Source organism: Scyliorhinus torazame, chromosome 22, assembly GCF_047496885.1.
Source record: "Scyliorhinus torazame isolate Kashiwa2021f chromosome 22, sScyTor2.1, whole genome shotgun sequence".
NCBI lineage: Eukaryota > Metazoa > Chordata > Chondrichthyes > Carcharhiniformes > Scyliorhinidae > Scyliorhinus > Scyliorhinus torazame.
In genome coordinates this window covers 20986330-21007354 of record NC_092728.1, presented here as the reverse complement: position 1 = coordinate 21007354, position 21025 = coordinate 20986330, and positions in this window count along the sequence as shown.

The window sequence follows — 21025 nt, the reverse complement described above, 5'->3', positions numbered from 1 at the left end:
GGGGTATATCAGAGTGTTACAGTGAGGGGTGTGGGAAATATCAGAGTGTTACTGTGAGGGGTGTGGGGTATATCAGTGTGTTACAGTGAGGTGTGTGGGTTATATCAGTGTTACAGAGAGGGGTGTGGGATATATCTGAGTGTTACAGTGAGGTGTGTGGGATATATCAGAGTGTTACAGTGAGGGGTGTGGGATATATCAGTGTGTTACAGTGAGGGGTGTGGGATATATCAGTATGTTACAGTGAGGGGTGTGGGATATATCAGAATGTTACAGTGAGGGGTGTGGGATATATCAGAGTGTTACAGTGAGGGGTGTGCGATATATCAGAATGTTACAGTGAGGGATGTGGGCTATATGAGAGTGTTACAGTGAGGGATATATCAGAGTGTTACAGTGAGATGTGTGGGATATATCAGAGTGTTACAGTGAGGGTGTGGGGTATATGAGAGTGTTACAGTGAGGGGTGTCGGATATATCAGAGTGTTACAGTGAGGGGTGTGGGATATATCACAATGTTACAGTGAGGGGTGTGGGATATATCAGAGTATTACAGTGAGTGGTGTGGGATATATCAGAGTGTTACAGTGAGAGGTGTGGGATATATCAGAATGTTACAGTGAGGTGTGTGGGATATATCAGAATGTTACAGCGAGGGGTGTGGGATATATCAGAGTGTTACAGTGAGGGGTGTCGGATATATCAGAATGTTAAAGTGAGGGGTGTGGGGTATATCAGAGTGTCACAGTGAGGGGTGGGGTATATCAGAGTGTTACAGTGAGGGATGTGGGGTATATCAGTTTGTTACAGTGAGGGGTGTGGGGTATATCAGAGTGTTACATTGAGTAGGTGTGGGGTATATCAGAGTGTTACAGTGAGGTGTGTGGGATATATCAGAGTGTTACAGTGAGGGGTGTGGGGTATATCAGTGTTTCTGTGAGGGGTCTGGGGTATATCAGTGTTACAGTGAGGGGTGTGGGATATATCAGAGTGTTACAGTGAGGGGTGTGGGATATATCAGAGTGTTACAGTGAGTAGTTGTGGGGTATATCAGAGTGTTACAGTGAGGGGTGTGGGGTATATCAGTGTGTTACAGTGAGGGGTGTGGGGTATATCAGAGTGTTACAGTGAGTAGGTGTGGGGTATATCAGAGTGTTACAGTGAGGTGTGTGGGATATATCAGAGTGTTACAGTGAGCGGTGTGAGGTATATTAGAGTGTTACAGTGAGGGGTGTGGGGTATATCAGAGGGTTACAGTGAGAGGTGTGGGGTATATCAGAGTGTTACAGTGGGGGTGTGGGATATATCAGTGTGTTAGAGTGAGGGATGTGGGATATATCAGAGTGTGACAGTGAGGGTGTGGGATATATCAGAGTGTTACAGTGAGGGGTGTGGGGCATATCAGAGTGTTACAGTGAGGGGTGTGGGATTTATCAGAGTGTTACAGTGAGGTGTGTGGCATATATCAGAGTGTTACAGTGAGGAGTGTGGGGTATATCAGTGTTACAGTGAGCGGTGTGAGGTATATTAGAGTGTTACAGTGAGGGGTGTGGGGTATATCAGTGTTACAGTGAGGGGTGTGGGATATATCAGAGTGTTACAGTGAGGGTTGTGGGATATATCAGAGTGTTACAGTGAGGGGTGTGGGATATATCAGAGTGTTACAGTGAGGTGTGTGGGATATATCAGAGTGTTACAGTGAGGAGTGTGGGGTATATCAAAGTGTTACAGTGAGGGGGGTGGGGTATATCAGATTGTTGCAGTGAGGGCTGTGTGGTATATCAGAGTGTTACTTTGAGGGGTGAGGGGTATATCAGTGTTACTGTGAGGGGTGTGGGGTGTATCAGAGTGTTACAGTGAGGGATATGGGATATATCAGAGTGTTACAGTGAGGGATGTTGGGTATATCAGAGTGTGACAGTGAGGGGTGTGGGATATATCAGAGTGTTACAGTGAGGGGTGTGGGATATATCAGAGTGTTACTGTGAGGGGTGTGGGATATATCAGTGTGTTACAGTGAGGGGTCTGGGGTATATCAGAGTGTTACAGTGAGGGGTGTGGGATATATCAGAGTGTTACAGTGAGGGATGTTGGGTATATCAGAGTGTGACAGTGAGGGGTGTGGGATATATCAGAGTGTTACAGTGTGGTTTGTGGGATATATCAGAGTGTTACAGTGAGTGGTGTGAGATAAATCAGAGTGTTACAGTGTGGTTTGTGGGGTATATCAGAGTGTTACAGTGAGGGGTGTGGGGTATATCAGTGTTACAGTGAGTGGTGTCAGATATATCAGAGTGTTACAGTGAGGGGTCTGGGATATATCAGAGTGTTACAGTGAGGGGTGTGGGATATATCAGTGTTTTAGAGAGAGGGGTGTGGGATATATCAGAGTGTGACAGGGAGGAGTCTATCAGAGTGTTAGAGTGAGGGGTGGGGATATATCAGTGTGTTACAGTGAGGGGTGTGTGATATATTAGAGTGTTACAGTGAGGGGTGTCGGGTATATCAGAGTCTTATTGTGAGGGGTGTGGGATATATCAGAGTGTTACAGTGAGGGGTGTGGGATATATCAGAGTGTTACAGTGAGGGGTGTGGGATATATCAGAGTGTTACAATGAGGTGTGTGGGATATATCAGAGTGTTACAGTGAGGAGTGTGGGTAGATTAGAGTGCTACAGTGAGGGGTGTGGGGTATATCGAAGTGTTGCAGTGGGGGGGGGGTGTGGTATATAAGAGTGTTACAGTGAGGGGTGTTGGGTATATCAGAGTGTTATAGTGAGAGGTGTGGGATATATCAGAGTGTTACAGTGAGGGGTGTGGGATATATCAGAGTGTTACCGTGAGGGTTGTGGGGTATATCAGAGTGTTACAGTGAGGGGTGTGCTGTATATCAGAGTGTTACAGTGAGGGGTGTGGGGTATATCAGAGTGTTACAGTGAGGTGTGGGGTATATCAGAGTGTTACAGTGAGGGGTGTGGGGTATATCAGAGTGTTACAGTGAGAGGTGTGGGGATATCAGAGTGTTACAGTGAGGGGTGTGGGATTTGTCAGAGTGTTACAGTGAGGGGTGTGGGATGTGTCAGAGTGTTACAGTGAGGGGTGTGGGGTATGTCAGTGTTACAGTGAGGGGTGTGGGATATATCAGAGTGTTACAGTGAGGGGTGTGGGGTGTATCAGAGTGTTACAGTGAGGGTTGTGGGGTATATCAGAGTGTTACAGTGAGGGGTGTGGGGTATATCAGAGTGTTATAGTGAGGGGTGTGGGGTATATCAGAGTGTTACAGTGAGGGTTGTGGGGTATATCAGAGTGTTACAGTGATGGGTGTGCTGTATATCAGAGTGTTACAGTGAGGGGTGTGGGTATATCAGAGTGTTACAGTGAGGGGTGTGGGATATATCAGAGTGTTACAGTGAGAGGTGTGGGGTATATCAGAGTGTTACAGTGAGAGGTGTGGGATATATCAGAGTGTGACAGTGAGGGGTGTGGCATATATCAGAGTGTTACAGTGAGAGGTGTGGGGTATGTCAGAGTGTTACAGTGAGGGTTGTGCGGTATATCAGAGTGTTACAGTGAGGGGTGTGCTGTATATCAGAGTGTTACAGTGAGGCGTGTGGGATATATCAGAGTGTTACAGTGAGGGGTGTGGGATGTGTCAGAGTGTTACAGTGAGGGGTGTGGGGTATATCAGAGTGTTACAGTGAGGGGTGTGGGGTGTATCAGAGTGTTACAGTGAGGGGTGTGGGGTATATCACAGTGTTACAGTGAGGGGTGTGGGGTATATCAGAGTGTTACAGTGTGGGGTGTGGGATATATCAGAGTGTTACTGTGAAGGGTGTGGGATATATCACAGTGTTACAGTGAGTGGTGTGGGGTATGTCAAGTGTTACAGTGAGGGGTCTGGGATATATCAATGTTACACTGAAGGGTGTGGGATATATCAGAGTGTTACAGTGAGGGGTGTGGGTTATATCAATATTACAGTGAGGGGTGCGGTGTATATCAGAGTGTTACAGTGAGGGTTGTGCGAAATATCAGTTTATAACAGTGAGGGGTATATCAGAGTGTTACAGTGTAGGATGTGGGGTATACCAGACTGTTACAGTGAGAGGTGTGGCGTATATCAGAGTGTTGGGGTGTGGGGTAAATCAGTGTTACAGTGAGGGGTGTGGGATATATCAGAGTGTTACAGTGAGGGGTGTGGGGTATATCAGTGGGTTACAGTGAGGGGTGTGGGGTATATCAATGTTACAGTGAGTGGTGTGGGGTATATCAGAGTGTTACAGTGAGGGGTGTGGGAAATATCAGAGTGTTACTGTGAGGGGTGTGGGGTATATCAGTGTGTTACAGTGAGGTGTGTGGGTTATATCAGTGTTACAGAGAGGGGTGTGGGATATATCTGAGTGTTACAGTGAGGTGTGTGGGATATATCAGAGTGTTACAGTGAGGGGTGTGGGATATATCAGTGTGTTACAGTGAGGGGTGTGGGATATATCAGTATGTTACAGTGAGGGGTGTGGGATATATCAGAATGTTACAGTGAGGGGTGTGGGATATATCAGAGTGTTACAGTGAGGGGTGTGCGATATATCAGAATGTTACAGTGAGGGATGTGGGCTATATGAGAGTGTTACAGTGAGGGATATATCAGAGTGTTACAGTGAGATGTGTGGGATATATCAGAGTGTTACAGTGAGGGTGTGGGGTATATGAGAGTGTTACAGTGAGGGGTGTCGGATATATCAGAGTGTTACAGTGAGGGGTGTGGGATATATCACAATGTTACAGTGAGGGGTGTGGGATATATCAGAGTATTACAGTGAGTGGTGTGGGATATATCAGAGTGTTACAGTGAGAGGTGTGGGATATATCAGAATGTTACAGTGAGGTGTGTGGGATATATCAGAATGTTACAGCGAGGGGTGTGGGATATATCAGAGTGTTACAGTGAGGGGTGTCGGATATATCAGAATGTTAAAGTGAGGGGTGTGGGGTATATCAGAGTGTCACAGTGAGTGGTGGGGTATATCAGAGTGTTACAGTGAGGGATGTGGGGTATATCAGTTTGTTACAGTGAGGGGTGTGGGGTATATCAGAGTGTTACAGTGAGTAGGTGTGGGGTATATCAGAGTGTTACAGTGAGGTGTGTGGGATATATCAGAGTGTTACAGTGAGGGGTGTGGGGTATATCAGTGTTTCTGTGAGGGGCCTGGGGTATATCAGTGTTACAGTGAGGGGTGTGGGATATATCAGAGTGTTACAGTGAGGGGTGTGGGATATATCAGAGTGTTACAGTGAGTAGTTGTGGGGTATATCAGAGTGTTACAGTGAGGGGTGTGGGGTATATCAGTGTGTTACAGTGAGGGGTGTGGGGTATATCAGAGTGTTACAGTGAGTAGGTGTGGGGTATATCAGAGTGTTACAGTGAGGTGTGTGGGATATATCAGAGTGTTACAGTGAGGGGTGTGGGGGATATCAGAGTGTTACAGTGAGCGGTGTGAGGTATATTAGAGTGTTACAGTGAGGGGTGTGGGGTATATCAGAGGGTTACAGTGAGAGGTGTGGGGTATATCAGAGTGTTACAGTGGGGGTGTGGGATATATCAGTGTGTTAGAGTGAGGGATGTGGGATATATCAGAGTGTGACAGTGAGGGGTGTGGGATATATCAGAGTGTTACAGTGAGGGGTGTGGGGCATATCAGAGTGTTACAGTGAGGGGTGTGGGATTTATCAGAGTGTTACAGTGAGGTGTGTGGCATATATCAGAGTGTTACAGTGAGGAGTGTGGGGTATATCAGTGTTACAGTGAGCGGTGTGAGGTATATTAGAGTGTTACAGTGAGGGGTGTGGGGTATATCAGTGTTACAGTGAGGGGTGTGGGATATATCAGAGTGTTACAGTGAGGGTTGTGGGATATATCAGAGTGTTACAGTGAGGGGTGTGGGATATATCAGAGTGTTACAGTGAGGTGTGTGGGATATATCAGAGTGTTACAGTGAGGAGTGTGGGGTATATCAAAGTGTTACAGTGAGGGGGGTGGGGTATATCAGATTGTTGCAGTGAGGGCTGTGTGGTATATCAGAGTGTTACTTTGAGGGGTGAGGGGTATATCAGTGTTACTGTGAGGGGTGTGGGGTGTATCAGAGTGTTACAGTGAGGGATATGGGATATATCAGAGTGTTACAGTGAGGGATGTTGGGTATATCAGAGTGTGACAGTGAGGGGTGTGGGATATATCAGAGTGTTACAGTGAGGGGTGTGGGATATATCAGAGTGTTACTGTGAGGGGTGTGGGATATATCAGTGTGTTACAGTGAGGGGTCTGGGGTATATCAGAGTGTTACAGTGAGGGGTGTGGGATATATCAGAGTGTTACAGTGAGGGATGTTGGGTATATCAGAGTGTGACAGTGAGGGGTGTGGGATATATCAGAGTGTTACAGTGTGGTTTGTGGGATATATCAGAGTGTTACAGTGAGTGGTGTGAGATAAATCAGAGTGTTACAGTGTGGTTTGTGGGGTATATCAGAGTGTTACAGTGAGGGGTGTGGGGTATATCAGTGTTACAGTGAGTGGTGTCAGATATATCAGAGTGTTACAGTGAGGGGTCTGGGATATATCAGAGTGTTACAGTGAGGGGTGTGGGATATATCAGTGTGTTAGAGAGAGGGGTGTGGGATATATCAGAGTGTGACAGGGAGGAGTCTATCAGAGTGTTAGAGTGAGGGGTGGGGATATATCAGTGTGTTACAGTGAGGGGTGTGTGATATATTAGAGTGTTACAGTGAGGGGTGTCGGGTATATCAGAGTCTTATTGTGAGGGGTGTGGGATATATCAGAGTGTTACAGTGAGGGGTGTGGGATATATCAGAGTGTTACAGTGAGGGGTGTGGCATATATCAGAGTGTTACAATGAGGTGTGTGGGATATATCAGAGTGTTACAGTGAGGAGTGTGGGTAGATTAGAGTGCTACAGTGAGGGGTGTGGGGTATATCGAAGTGTTGCAGTGGGGGGGGGGGGTGTGGTATATAAGAGTGTTACAGTGAGGGGTGTTGGGTATATCAGAGTGTTATAGTGAGAGGTGTGGGATATATCAGAGTGTTACAGTGAGGGGTGTGGGATATATCAGAGTGTTACCGTGAGGGTTGTGGCGTATATCAGAGTGTTACAGTGAGGGGTGTGCTGTATATCAGAGTGTTACAGTGAGGGGTGTGGGTTGTGTCAGAGTGTTACAGTGATGGGTGTGGGATGTGTCAGAGTGTTACAGTGAGGGGTGTGGGATATATCAGAGTGTTACAGTGAGTGGTGTGGGGTATATCAGAGTGTTACAGTGAGGGGTGTGGGATATATCAGAGTGTTACAGTGAAGGGTGTGGGATATATCACAGTGTTACAGTGAGAGGTGTGGGGTATATCAAGTGTTACAGTGAGGGGTCTGGGATATATCAATGTTACAGTGAAGGGTGTGAGATATATCAGAGTGTTACAGTGAGGGGTGTGGGGTATATCAATGTTACAGCGAGGGGTGCGGTGTATATCAGAGTGTTACAGTGAGGGTTGTGCGAAATATCAGTTTATAACAGTGAGGGCTATATCAGAGTGTTACAGTGTAGGATGTGGGGTATACCAGAGTGTTACAGTGAGGGGTGTGGCGTATATCAGAGTGTTGGGGTGTGGGGTAAATCAGTGTTACAGTGAGTGGTGTGGGATATATCAGAGTGTTACTGTGAGGGGTGTGGGGTATATCAGTGTGTTACAGTGAGGGGTGAGGGGTATATCAATGTTCCAGTGAGGAGTGTGGGGTATATCAGAGTGTTACAGTGAGGGTTGTGGGAAATATCAGAGTGTTACTGTGAGGGGTGTGGGGTATATCAGTGTGTTACAGTGAGGTGTGTGGGTTATATCCGTGTTACAGTGAGGGGTGTGGGATATATCAGAGGGTTACAGTGAGAGGTGTTGGGTATATCAGAGTGTTACAGTGGGGGTGTGGGATATATCAGTGTGTTAGAGTGAGGGGTGTGGGATATATCAGAGTGTGACAGTGAGGGGTGTGGGATATATCAGAGTGTTACAGTGAGGGGTGTGGGATATATCAGAGTGTTACAGTGAGGTGTGTGGGATATATCAGAGTGTTACAGTGAGGAGTGTGGGGTATATCAGAGTGTTACAGTGAGGGCTGTGTAGTATATCAGAGTGTTAGTGTGAGATGTGTGGGATATATCAGAGTGTTACAGTGAGGGATGTTGGGTATATCAGAGTGTGACAGTGAGGGGTGTGGGATATATCAGAGTGTTACAGTGTGGTCTGTGGGATATATCAGAGTGTTACAGTTAGTGGTGTGGGATAAATCAGAGTGTTACAGTGAGTGGTGTCGGATATATCAGAGTGTTACAGTGAGGGGTGTGGGATATATCAGTGTGTTAGAGAGAGGGGTGTGGGATATATCAGAGTGTGACAGTGAGGGGTCTATCAGAGTCTTATTGTGAGCGGTGTGGGAGATATCAGAGTGTTACAGTGAGGGGTGTGGGATATATCAGAGTGTTACAGTGAGGGGTGTGGGATATATCAGAATGTTACAGTGAGGGATGTGGGCTATATGAGAGTGTTACAGTGAGGGATATATCAGAGTGTTACAGTGAGATGTGTGGGATATATCAGAGTGTTACAGTGAGGGTGTGGGGTATATGAGAGTGTTACAGTGAGGGGTGTCGGATATATCAGAGTGTTACAGTGAGGGGTGTGGGATATATCACAATGTTACAGTGAGGGGTGTGGGATATATCAGAGTATTACAGTGAGTGGTGTGGGATATATCAGAGTGTTACAGTGAGAGGTGTGGGATATATCAGAATGTTACAGTGAGGTGTGTGGGATATATCAGAATGTTACAGCGAGGGGTGTGGGATATATCAGAGTGTTACAGTGAGGGGTGTCGGATATATCAGAATGTTAAAGTGAGGGGTGTGGGGTATATCAGAGTGTCACAGTGAGGGGTGGGGTATATCAGAGTGTTACAGTGAGGGATGTGGGGTATATCAGTTTGTTACAGTGAGGGGTGTGGGGTATATCAGAGTGTTACAGTGAGTAGGTGTGGGGTATATCAGAGTGTTACAGTGAGGTGTGTGGGATATATCAGAGTGTTACAGTGAGGGGTGTGGGGTATATCAGTGTTTCTGTGAGGGGCCTGGGGTATATCAGTGTTATAGTGAGGGGTGTGGGATATATCAGAGTGTTACAGTGAGGGGTGTGGGATATATCAGAGTGTTACAGTGAGTAGTTGTGGGGTATATCAGAGTGTTACAGTGAGGGGTGTGGGGTATATCAGTGTGTTACAGTGAGGGGTGTGGGGTATATCAGAGTGTTACAGTGAGTAGGTGTGGGGTATATCAGAGTGTTACAGTGAGGTGTGTGGGATATATCAGAGTGTTACAGTGAGGGGTGTGGGGGATATCAGAGTGTTACAGTGAGCGGTGTGAGGTATATTAGAGTGTTACAGTGAGGGGTGTGGGGTATATCAGAGGGTTACAGTGAGAGGTGTGGGGTATATCAGAGTGTTACAGTGGGGGTGTGGGATATATCAGTGTGTTAGAGTGAGGGATGTGGGATATATCAGAGTGTGACAGTGAGGGGTGTGGGATATATCAGAGTGTTACAGTGAGGGGTGTGGGGCATATCAGAGTGTTACAGTGAGGGGTGTGGGATTTATCAGAGTGTTACAGTGAGGTGTGTGGCATATATCAGAGTGTTACAGTGAGGAGTGTGGGGTATATCAGTGTTACAGTGAGCGGTGTGAGGTATATTAGAGTGTTACAGTGAGGGGTGTGGGGTATATCAGTGTTACAGTGAGGGGTGTGGGATATATCAGAGTGTTACAGTGAGGGTTGTGGGATATATCAGAGTGTTACAGTGAGGGGTGTGGGATATATCAGAGTGTTACAGTGAGGTGTGTGGGATATATCAGAGTGTTACAGTGAGGAGTGTGGGGTATATCAAAGTGTTACAGTGAGGGGGGTGGGGTATATCAGATTGTTGCAGTGAGGGCTGTGTGGTATATCAGAGTGTTACTTTGAGGGGTGAGGGGTATATCAGTGTTACTGTGAGGGGTGTGGGGTGTATCAGAGTGTTACAGTGAGGGATATGGGATATATCAGAGTGTTACAGTGAGGGATGTTGGGTATATCAGAGTGTGACAGTGAGGGGTGTGGGATATATCAGAGTGTTACAGTGAGGGGTGTGGGATATATCAGAGTGTTACTGTGAGGGGTGTGGGATATATCAGTGTGTTACAGTGAGGGGTCTGGGGTATATCAGAGTGTTACAGTGAGGGGTGTGGGATATATCAGAGTGTTACAGTGAGGGATGTTGGGTATATCAGAGTGTGACAGTGAGGGGTGTGGGATATATCAGAGTGTTACAGTGTGGTTTGTGGGATATATCAGAGTGTTACAGTGAGTGGTGTGAGATAAATCAGAGTGTTACAGTGTGGTTTGTGGGGTATATCAGAGTGTTACAGTGAGGGGTGTGGGGTATATCAGTGTTACAGTGAGTGGTGTCAGATATATCAGAGTGTTACAGTGAGGGGTCTGGGATATATCAGAGTGTTACAGTGAGGGGTGTGGGATATATCAGTGTGTTAGAGAGAGGGGTGTGGGATATATCAGAGTGTGACAGGGAGGAGTCTATCAGAGTGTTAGAGTGAGGGGTGGGGATATATCAGTGTGTTACAGTGAGGGGTGTGTGATATATTAGAGTGTTACAGTGAGGGGTGTCGGGTATATCAGAGTCTTATTGTGAGGGGTGTGGGATATATCAGAGTGTTACAGTGAGGGGTGTGGGATATATCAGAGTGTTACAGTGAGGGGTGTGGCATATATCAGAGTGTTACAATGAGGTGTGTGGGATATATCAGAGTGTTACAGTGAGGAGTGTGGGTAGATTAGAGTGCTACAGTGAGGGGTGTGGGGTATATCGAAGTGTTGCAGTGGGGGGGGGGGGTGTGGTATATAAGAGTGTTACAGTGAGGGGTGTTGGGTATATCAGAGTGTTATAGTGAGAGGTGTGGGATATATCAGAGTGTTACAGTGAGGGGTGTGGGATATATCAGAGTGTTACCGTGAGGGTTGTGGCGTATATCAGAGTGTTACAGTGAGGGGTGTGCTGTATATCAGAGTGTTACAGTGAGGGGTGTGGGTTGTGTCAGAGTGTTACAGTGATGGGTGTGGGATGTGTCAGAGTGTTACAGTGAGGGGTGTGGGATATATCAGAGTGTTACAGTGAGTGGTGTGGGGTATATCAGAGTGTTACAGTGAGGGGTGTGGGATATATCAGAGTGTTACAGTGAAGGGTGTGGGATATATCACAGTGTTACAGTGAGAGGTGTGGGGTATATCAAGTGTTACAGTGAGGGGTCTGGGATATATCAATGTTACAGTGAAGGGTGTGAGATATATCAGAGTGTTACAGTGAGGGGTGTGGGGTATATCAATGTTACAGCGAGGGGTGCGGTGTATATCAGAGTGTTACAGTGAGGGTTGTGCGAAATATCAGTTTATAACAGTGAGGGCTATATCAGAGTGTTACAGTGTAGGATGTGGGGTATACCAGAGTGTTACAGTGAGGGGTGTGGCGTATATCAGAGTGTTGGGGTGTGGGGTAAATCAGTGTTACAGTGAGTGGTGTGGGATATATCAGAGTGTTACTGTGAGGGGTGTGGGGTATATCAGTGTGTTACAGTGAGGGGTGAGGGGTATATCAATGTTACAGTGAGGAGTGTGGGGTATATCAGAGTGTTACAGTGAGGGTTGTGGGAAATATCAGAGTGTTACTGTGAGGGGTGTGGGGTATATCAGTGTGTTACAGTGAGGTGTGTGGGTTATATCCGTGTTACAGTGAGGGGTGTGGGATATATCAGAGGGTTACAGTGAGAGGTGTTGGGTATATCAGAGTGTTACAGTGGGGGTGTGGGATATATCAGTGTGTTAGAGTGAGGGGTGTGGGATATATCAGAGTGTGACAGTGAGGGGTGTGGGATATATCAGAGTGTTACAGTGAGGGGTGTGGGATATATCAGAGTGTTACAGTGAGGTGTGTGGGATATATCAGAGTGTTACAGTGAGGAGTGTGGGGTATATCAGAGTGTTACAGTGAGGGCTGTGTGGTATATCAGAGTGTTAGTGTGAGATGTGTGGGATATATCAGAGTGTTACAGTGAGGGATGTTGGGTATATCAGAGTGTGACAGTGAGGGGTGTGGGATATATCAGAGTGTTACAGTGTGGTCTGTGGGATATATCAGAGTGTTACAGTTAGTGGTGTGGGATAAATCAGAGTGTTACAGTGAGTGGTGTCGGATATATCAGAGTGTTACAGTGAGGGGTGTGGGATATATCAGTGTGTTAGAGAGAGGGGTGTGGGATATATCAGAGTGTGACAGTGAGGGGTCTATCAGAGTCTTATTGTGAGCGGTGTGGGAGATATCAGAGTGTTACAGTGAGGGGTGTGGGATATATCAGAGTGTTACAGTGAGGGGTGTGGGATATATCAGAGTGTTGCAGTGAGGAGTGTCGGTAGATTAGAGTGCTACAGTGAAGGTTGTGGGGTATATCGAAGTGTTACAGTGGGGGTGTGTGGTATATCAGAGTGTTACAGTGAGGGGTGTGGGATATATCACAGTGTTACAGTGAGGGGTGTGGGGTAGAGCAGAGTGTTACAGTGGGGGCTGTGCGAAATATCAGCTTATAACAGTGAGGGGCATATCAGAGTGTTACAATGAGGGGTGTGGGATATATCAGAGTGTTACAGTGTGGTCTGTGGGATATATCAGCGTGTGACAGTGAGGCGTGTGGGATATATCAGTGTGTTACAGTGAGAAGTTTGAGATATATCAGAGTGTTACAGTGAGGGGTCTGGGATTTATCAGAGTGGAACAGTGAGGGGTGTGGGATATATCAGAATGTTACAGTGAGGGGTGTGGGATATATCACAGTGTTACAGTGAGGGGTGTGGGATATATCTGAATGCTACAGTGTGGGGTGTGGAATATATCAGAGTGTTACAGTGAGTGGTGTGTGATATATCAGAGTGTTTCAGTGAGTGGTGTGGGATATATCAGAGTGTTACAGTGAGGGGTGCGGGATATATCAGAGTGTTACAGTGAGGGGTGTGAGGTATATCAGAGTGTTACACTGAGGGGTCTGTGATATATCAGTGTTACAGTGAGGGGTCTGGGATATATCAGAATGTTACAGTGAGGTGTCTGGGATATATCAGAGTGTTCCAGTCAGGGGTGTTGGATATATCAGAGTGTTACAGTGAGGGGTGAGGGATATATCAGAGTGTTACAGTGAGTGGTGTGGGATAAATAAGAGTGTTACAGTGAGGGGTGTGGGATTTATCAGAATGTTACACTGAGGGTGTGGGATATATCTGAGTGTTACAGTGAGGGGTGTGGGGTATTTCAGAGTTTTACAGTGAGGGGCGTGGGCTATATCAGTGTGTTACAGTGAGGTGTGGGGGATAGATCAGAGTATTACAGTGAGGGGTGTGGGATATATCAGAGTGTTACAGTGAGGGGAGTGTGGTATGACAGGGTGTTACAGTGAGGGGTGTGGGGTATATCAGAGTGTTACAGTGAGGGGTGTGGGGTATATCAGAGTGTTACAATGAGGGGTGTGGGATATATCAGAGTGTTACAGTGTGGTCTGTGGGATATATCAGCGTGTGACAGTGAGGGGTGTGGGTTATATCAGTGTCTAACAGTGAGAAGTTTGAGATATATCAGAGTGTTACAGTGAGGGGTCTGGGATTTATCAGATTGGAACAGTGAGGGGTGTGTGATATATCAGAATGTTACAGTGAGGGGTGTGGGATTTATCACAGTGTTACAGTGAGGCGTGTGGGATATATCTGAATGCTACAGTGTGGGGTGTGGAATATATCAGAGTGTTACAGTGAGTGGTGTGTGATATATCAGAGTGTTTCAGTGAGTGGTGTGGGATATATCAGAGTGTTACAGTGAGGGGTGCGGGATATATCAGAGTGTTACAGTGAGGGGTGTGAGGTATATCAGAGTGTTACACTGAGGGGTCTGTGATATATCAGTGTTACAGTGAGGGGTCTGGGATATATCAGAATGTTCCAGTCAGGGGTGTTGGATATATCAGAGTGTTACAGTGAGGGGTGTGGGATATATCAGAGTGTTACAGTGAGTGGTGTGGGATAAATAAGAGTGTTACAGTGAGGTGTGTGGGATATATCAGAATGTTACACTGAGGGTGTGGGATATATCAGAGTGTTACAGTGAGGGGTGTGGGATATATCAGAGTTTTACAGTGAGGGGTGTGGGGTAGATCAGAGTGTTACAGTGATGGGTGTGGGGTATATCAGAGTTTTACAGTGAGGGGTGTGGGCTATATCAGTGTGTTACAGTGAGGTGTGGGGGATAGATCAGAGTATTACAGTGAGGGGTGTGGGATATATCAGAGTGTTACAATGAGGGGAGTGGGTTATATCAGAGTATTACAGTGTGAGCTGTGGGGCATATCAAAGTGTGACAGTGAAGGGTGTGGGGTATATCAGAGTGTTACAGTGATGGGTGTGGGGTATATCAGAGTGTGACAGTGAGGGGTCTATCAGAGTGTTACAGTGAGGGGTGTGGGGCATATCAGAGGGTTACAATGAGGGGTCTATCAGAGTATTACAGTGAGGGGTGTGGGGTATATCAGTGTGTTAGAGTGAGGGGTGTGGGATATATCAGAGTGTTACAGTGAGGGGTGTGGGGTATATCAGTGTGTTAGAGTGAGGGGTGTGGGGCATATCAGTATGTTACAGTGAGGGGTGTGGGGCATATCAGAGGGTTACAATGAGGGGTCTATCAGAGTATTACAGTGAGGGGTGTGGGGTATATCAGTGTGTTAGAGTGAGGGGTGTGCGATATATCAGAGTGTGACAGTGAGGGGTCTATCAGAGTGTTACAGTGAGGGGTGTGTGAAATATCAGAGTGTTACAGTGAGGGGTGTGGGGCATATCAGAGGGTTACAATGAGGGGTCTATCAGAGTATTACAGTGAGGGGTGTGGGGTATATCAGTGTGTTAGAGTGAGGGGTGTCGGGTATATCAGAGTGTTACAGTGAGGGGTGTGGGACATATCAGAGTGTTACAGTGAGGGGTGTCGGGTATATCAGAGTGTTACAGTGAGGGGTGTGGGATTTATCAGAATGTTACACTGAGGGTGTGGGATATATCAGAGTGTTACAGTGAGGGGTGTGGGTTGGATCAGAGTGTTACAGTGAGGGGTGTGGGGTATATCAGAGTTTTACAGTGAGGGGCGTGGGCTATATCAGTGTGTTACAGTGAGGTGTGGGGGATAGATCAGAGTATTACTGTGAGGGGTGTGGGATATATCAGAGTGTTACAGTGAGGGGAGTGTGGTATGACAGGGTGTTACAGTGAGGGGTGTGGGGTATATCAGAGTGTTACAATGAGGGGTGTGGGATATATCAGAGTGTTACAGTGTGGTCTGTGGGATATATCAGCGTGTGACAGTGAGGGGTGTGGGATATATCAGTGTCTAACAGTGAGAAGTTTGAGATATATCAGAGTGTTACAGTGAGGGGTCTGGGATTTATCAGAATGTTACAGTGAGGGGTGTGGGATTTATCACAGTGTTACAGTGAGGCGTGTGGGATATATCTGAATGCTACAGTGTGGGGTGTGGAATATATCAGAGTGTTACAGTGAGTGGTGTGTGATATATCAGAGTGTTTCAGTGAGTGGTGTGGGATATATCAGAGTGTTACAGTGAGGGGTGCGGGATATATCAGAGTGTTACAGTGAGGGGTGTGAGGTATATCAGAGTGTTACACTGAGGGGTCTGTGATATATCAGTGTTACAGTGAGGGGTCTGGGATGTATCAGAATGTTCCAGTCAGGGGTGTTGGATATATCAGAGTGTTACAGTGAGGGGTGTGGGATATATCAGAGTGTTACAGTGAGTGGTGTGGGATAAATAAGAGTGTTACAGTGAGGGGTGTGGGATATATCAGAATGTTACACTGAGGGTGTGGGATATATCAGAGTGTTACAGTGAGGGGTGTGGGATATATCAGAGTTTTACAGTGAGGGGTGTGGGGTAGATCAGAGTGTTACAGTGATGGGTGTGGGGTATATCAGAGTTTTACAGTGAGGGGTATGGGCTATATCAGTGTGTTACAGTGAGGTGTGGGGGATAGATCAGAGTATTACAGTGAGGGGTGTGGGATATATCAGAGTGTTACAATGAGGGGAGTGGGTTATATCAGAGTATTACAGTGTGAGCTGTGGGGCATATCAAAGTGTGACAGTGAAGGGTGTGGGGTATATCAGAGTGTTACAGTGATGGGTGTGGGGTATATCAGAGTGTTACAATGGGGGTCTGGGATATATCAGTGTATTAGAGTGAGGGGTGTGGGATATATCAGAGTGTGACAGTGAGGGGTCTATCAGAGTGTTACAGTGAGGGGTGTGGGGCATATCAGAGGGTTACAATGAGGGGTCTATCAGAGTATTACAGTGAGGGGTGTGGGGTTTATCAGTGTGTTAGAGTGAGGGGTGTGCGATATATCAGAGTGTGACAGTGAGGGGTCTATCAGAGTGTTACAGTGAGGGGTGTGGGATATATCAGTATGTTACAGTGAGGGGTGTGTGAAATATCAGAGTGTTACAGTGAGGGGTGTCGGGTATATCAGAGTGTTACAGTGAGGGGTGTGGGACATATCAGAGTGTTACAGTGAGGGGTGTCGGGTATATCAGAGTGTTACAGTGAGGGGTGTCGGGTATATCAGAGTGTTATAGTGAGGGGTGTGGGATATATCAGAGTGTTACAGTGAGGGGTGCCGGATATATCAGAGTGTTACAGTGAGGGGTGTGGGATATATCAGAGTGTTACAGTGAGAGGTGTGGGATATATCAGAGTGTTACAGTGAGGGGTGTGGGATATATCAGAATGTTACAGTGAGGGGTGTGGGATATATCAGACTGTTACAGTGAGGGGTGCGGGATATATCAGAGTGTTACAGTGAGGGGTATGGGGTATATCAGAGTGTTACAGTGAGGGTTGTGGGATATATTAGAGTGTTACAGTGAGGGGTGCGGGATATATCGGAGTGTTACAGTGAGGGCTGTGGAATATATCAGAGTGTTACAGTGAGGGGTGTTGGGTCTATCAGACTGTTACAGTGAGGGGTGTGGGATATATCAGTGTTACAGTGAGGGGTGTGGGGTATATCAGAGTGTTACAGTGAGTGGTGTGGGTTTTATCAGAGTGTTACAGTGAGTGGTGTGGGATATATCAGAGTGTTACAGTGAGAGGTGTGGGGTATATCAGAGTGTTACTGTGCGGAGTGTGGGGTATATCTGAATGTTACAGTGAGGGGTGTGGGGTCTATCAGAGTGTGACTGTGAGGGGTGTGGGGTATATCAGAGTGTTACAGTGAGGTGTGTGGCATATATCAGAGTGTTACAGTGAGGAGTGTGGGGTATATCAGAGTGTTACAGTGAGGGGTGTGAGGTATATCAGAGTGTTACAGTGAGGGGTGTGTGGTATATCAGAGTGTTACAGTGAGGGGTGTGGGATATATCAGAGTGTTACAGTGAGGGGAGTGGGGTATACCAGAGTGTTACAGTGAGGGGTGTGGGGTCTATCAGACTGTTACAGTGAGGGGTGTGGGGTATATCTGAATGTTACAGTGAGGGGTGTGGGGTCTATCAGAGTGTGACAGTGAGGGGTGTGGAATATATCAGAGTGTTACACTGAGGGGTGCGGGATATATCAGAGTGTTACAGTGAGGGGTGTGGGATATATCAGAGTGTTACACTGAGGGGTGCGGGATATATCGGAGTGTTACAGTGAGGGATGTGGTGTACATCAGAGTGTTACAGTGAGGGGTGTGGTGTATATCAGAGTGTTACAGTGACGGGTGAGGGGTATATCAGTGTTACAGTGAGGTGTGTGCTGTATATCAGAGTGTTACACTGAGGGGTGTGGAAAATATCAGAGTGTTACAGTGAGTGGTGTGGGATATATCAGAGTGTTACAGTGAGGGGTGTGGGGTCTATCAGAGTGTTACAGTGAGGGGTGTGGGATATATCAGAGTGTTACACTGAGGGGTGCGGGATATATCGGAGTGTTACAGTGAGGGATGTGGTGTACATCAGAGTGTTACAGTGAGGGGTGTGGTGTATATCAGAGTGTTACAGTGAGGGGTGAGGGGTATATCAGTGTTACAGTGAGGTGTGTGCTGTATATCAGAGTGTTACACTGAGGGGTGTGGAAAATATCAGAGTGTTACAGTGAGTGGTGTGGGATATATCAGAGTGTTACAGTGAGGGGTGTGGGGTCTATCAGAGTGTTACAGTGAGGGGTGTGGGATTTATCAGAGTGTTACAGTGTGGGGTGTGGGGTATATCAGAGTGTTACAGTGAGGGGTGAGGGGTATATCAGAGTGTTACAATGAGGGGTGTGGGATATATCAGAGTGTTACAGTGAGGGGTTTGGGGTATATCAGAGTGTTACAGTGAGGGGTGTGGGGTACATCAGGGTGTTACAGTGAGGGGTGTGGGATATATCAGTGTTAAAGTGAAGGGTGTGGGGTATATCAGATTGTTACAGTGTGGGGTGTGGGATATATCAGAATGTTACAGTGAGGGGTGTGGGATATATCAGAGTGTTACAGTGAGGGGTGTGGGGTATATCAGAGTGTTACAGTGAGGGGTGTGGGATGTGGGCTGCAAGTGTTGGGTACACTGGATAAGTGGAGCTTGTTCAAGGTACAGCTACTGCGTGTTCTGGATAAGTACGTACTGGTCAGGCAGGGAGGAAGGCGTTGAGCGAGGGAACCGTGGTTTACCAAAGAAGTGGAATCTCTTGTTAAGAGGAAGAAGGAGGCCTATGTGAAGATGAGGTGTGAAGTTTCAGTTGGGGCGATGGATAGTTACAAGGTAGCGAGGAAGGATCTAAAGAGAGAGCTAAGACGAGCAAGGAGGGGACATGAGAAGTATTTGGCAGTTAGGATCAAGGAAAACCCAAAAGCTTTCTATAGGTATGTCAGGAATAAAAGAATGACTAGGGTAAGAGTAGGGCCAGTCAAGGACAGGGATGGGAAGTTGTGTGTGGAGTCTGAAGAGATTGGCAAAATACTAAATGAATATTTTTCATCAGTATTGACTCAGGAAAATGATAATGTTGTGGAGGAGAATGCTGAGACCCAGGCTATTAGAATAAGTGGCATTGAGGTACGTAGGGAAGAGGTGTTGGCAATTCTGGACAGGCTGAAAATAGATAAGTCCCCGGGGCCTGATGGGATTTATCCTTGGATTCTCTGGGAGGCCAGGGAAGAGATTGCTGGGCCTTTGGCTTTGATTTTTATGTCATCATTGGCTACAGGAATAGTACCAGAGGACTGGAGGTGAGCAAATGTGGTCCCTTTGTTCAAAAAGGGGAGTAGAGACAACCCAGGCAACTATAGACCGGTGAGCCTCACATCTGTTGTGGGTAAAGTCTTGGAGGGGATTATAAGAGACAAGATTTATAATCATCTAGATAGGAATAATATGATCAGGGATTGTCAACATGGCTTTGTGAAGAGTAGGTCATGCCTCACAAACCTTATAGAATTCTTTGAGAAGGTGACTGAACAGGTAGACGAGGGTAGAGCAGTTGATGTGGTGTATATGGATTTCAGTAAAGCGTTTGATAAGGTTCCCCACGGTAGGCTATAGCAGAAAATACGGAGGCTGGGGATTGAGGGTGATTTAGAGACGTGGATCAGAAATTGGCTAGCTGAAAGGAGACAGAGGGTGGTGGTTGATGGGAAATGTTCAGAATGGAGTTCAGTTACAAGTGGCGTACCACAAGGATCTGTTCTGGGGCCGTTGCTGTTTGTCATTTTTATCAATGACCTAGAGGAGGGCGCAGAAGGGTGGGTGAGTAAATTTGCGGACGACACTAAAGTCGGTGGTGTTGTCGACAGTGCGGAAGGATGTAGCAGGTTACAGAGGGACATAGATAAGCTGCAGAGCTGGGCTGAGAGGTGGCAAATGGAGTTTAATGTAGAGAAGTGTGAGGTGATTCACTTTGGAAGGAATAACAGGAATGTGGAATATTTGGCTAATGGTCAAGTTCTTGGAAGTGTGGATGAGCAGAGGGATCTAGGTGTCCATGTACATAGATCCCTGAAAGTTGCCACCCAGGTTGATAGGGTTGTGAAGAAGACCTATGGAGTGTTGGCCTTTATTGGTAGAGGGATTGAGTTCCGGAGTCGGGAGGTCATGTTGCAGCTGTACAAAACTCTGGTACGGACGCATTTGGAGTATTGCGTACAGTTCTGGTCACGGCATTATAGGAAGGACGTGGAAGCTTTGGAGCGGGTGCAGAGGAGATTTACCAGGATGTTGCCTGGTACGGAGGGAAAATCTTATGAGGAAAGGCTGATGGACTTGAGGTTGTTTTCGTTGGAGAGAAGAAGGTTAAGAGGAGACTTAATAAAGGCATACAAAATGATCAGGGGGTTAGATAGGGTGGACTGTGAGAGTCTTCTCCCGCGGATGGAAATGACTAGCACGAGGGGACATAGCTTTAAACCGAGGGGTAATAGATATAGGACAGAGGCCAGAGGTAGGTTCTCTACGCAAAGAGTGGTGAGGCCGTGGAATGCCCTACCTGCTACAGTAGTGAACTCGCCAACATTGAGGGCATTTAAAAATTTATTGGATAAGCATATGGATGATAATGGCATTGTGTAGGTTAGATGGCTTTTTGTTTCGGTGCAACATCGTGGGCCGAAGGGCCTGTACTGCGCTGTATCATTCTATGTTCCATGTTCTATATATCAGAGTGTTACAGTGAGGGGTGTGGGATATATGAGAGTGTTACAGTGAGGTGTGTGGGATATATCAGAGTGTTACAGTGAGGAGTGTGTGGTAGATTAGAGTGTTACAGTGAGGGGTGTGGGAAATATCAGAGTGTTACAGTGAGGGGTGTGTGGTATATCAGAG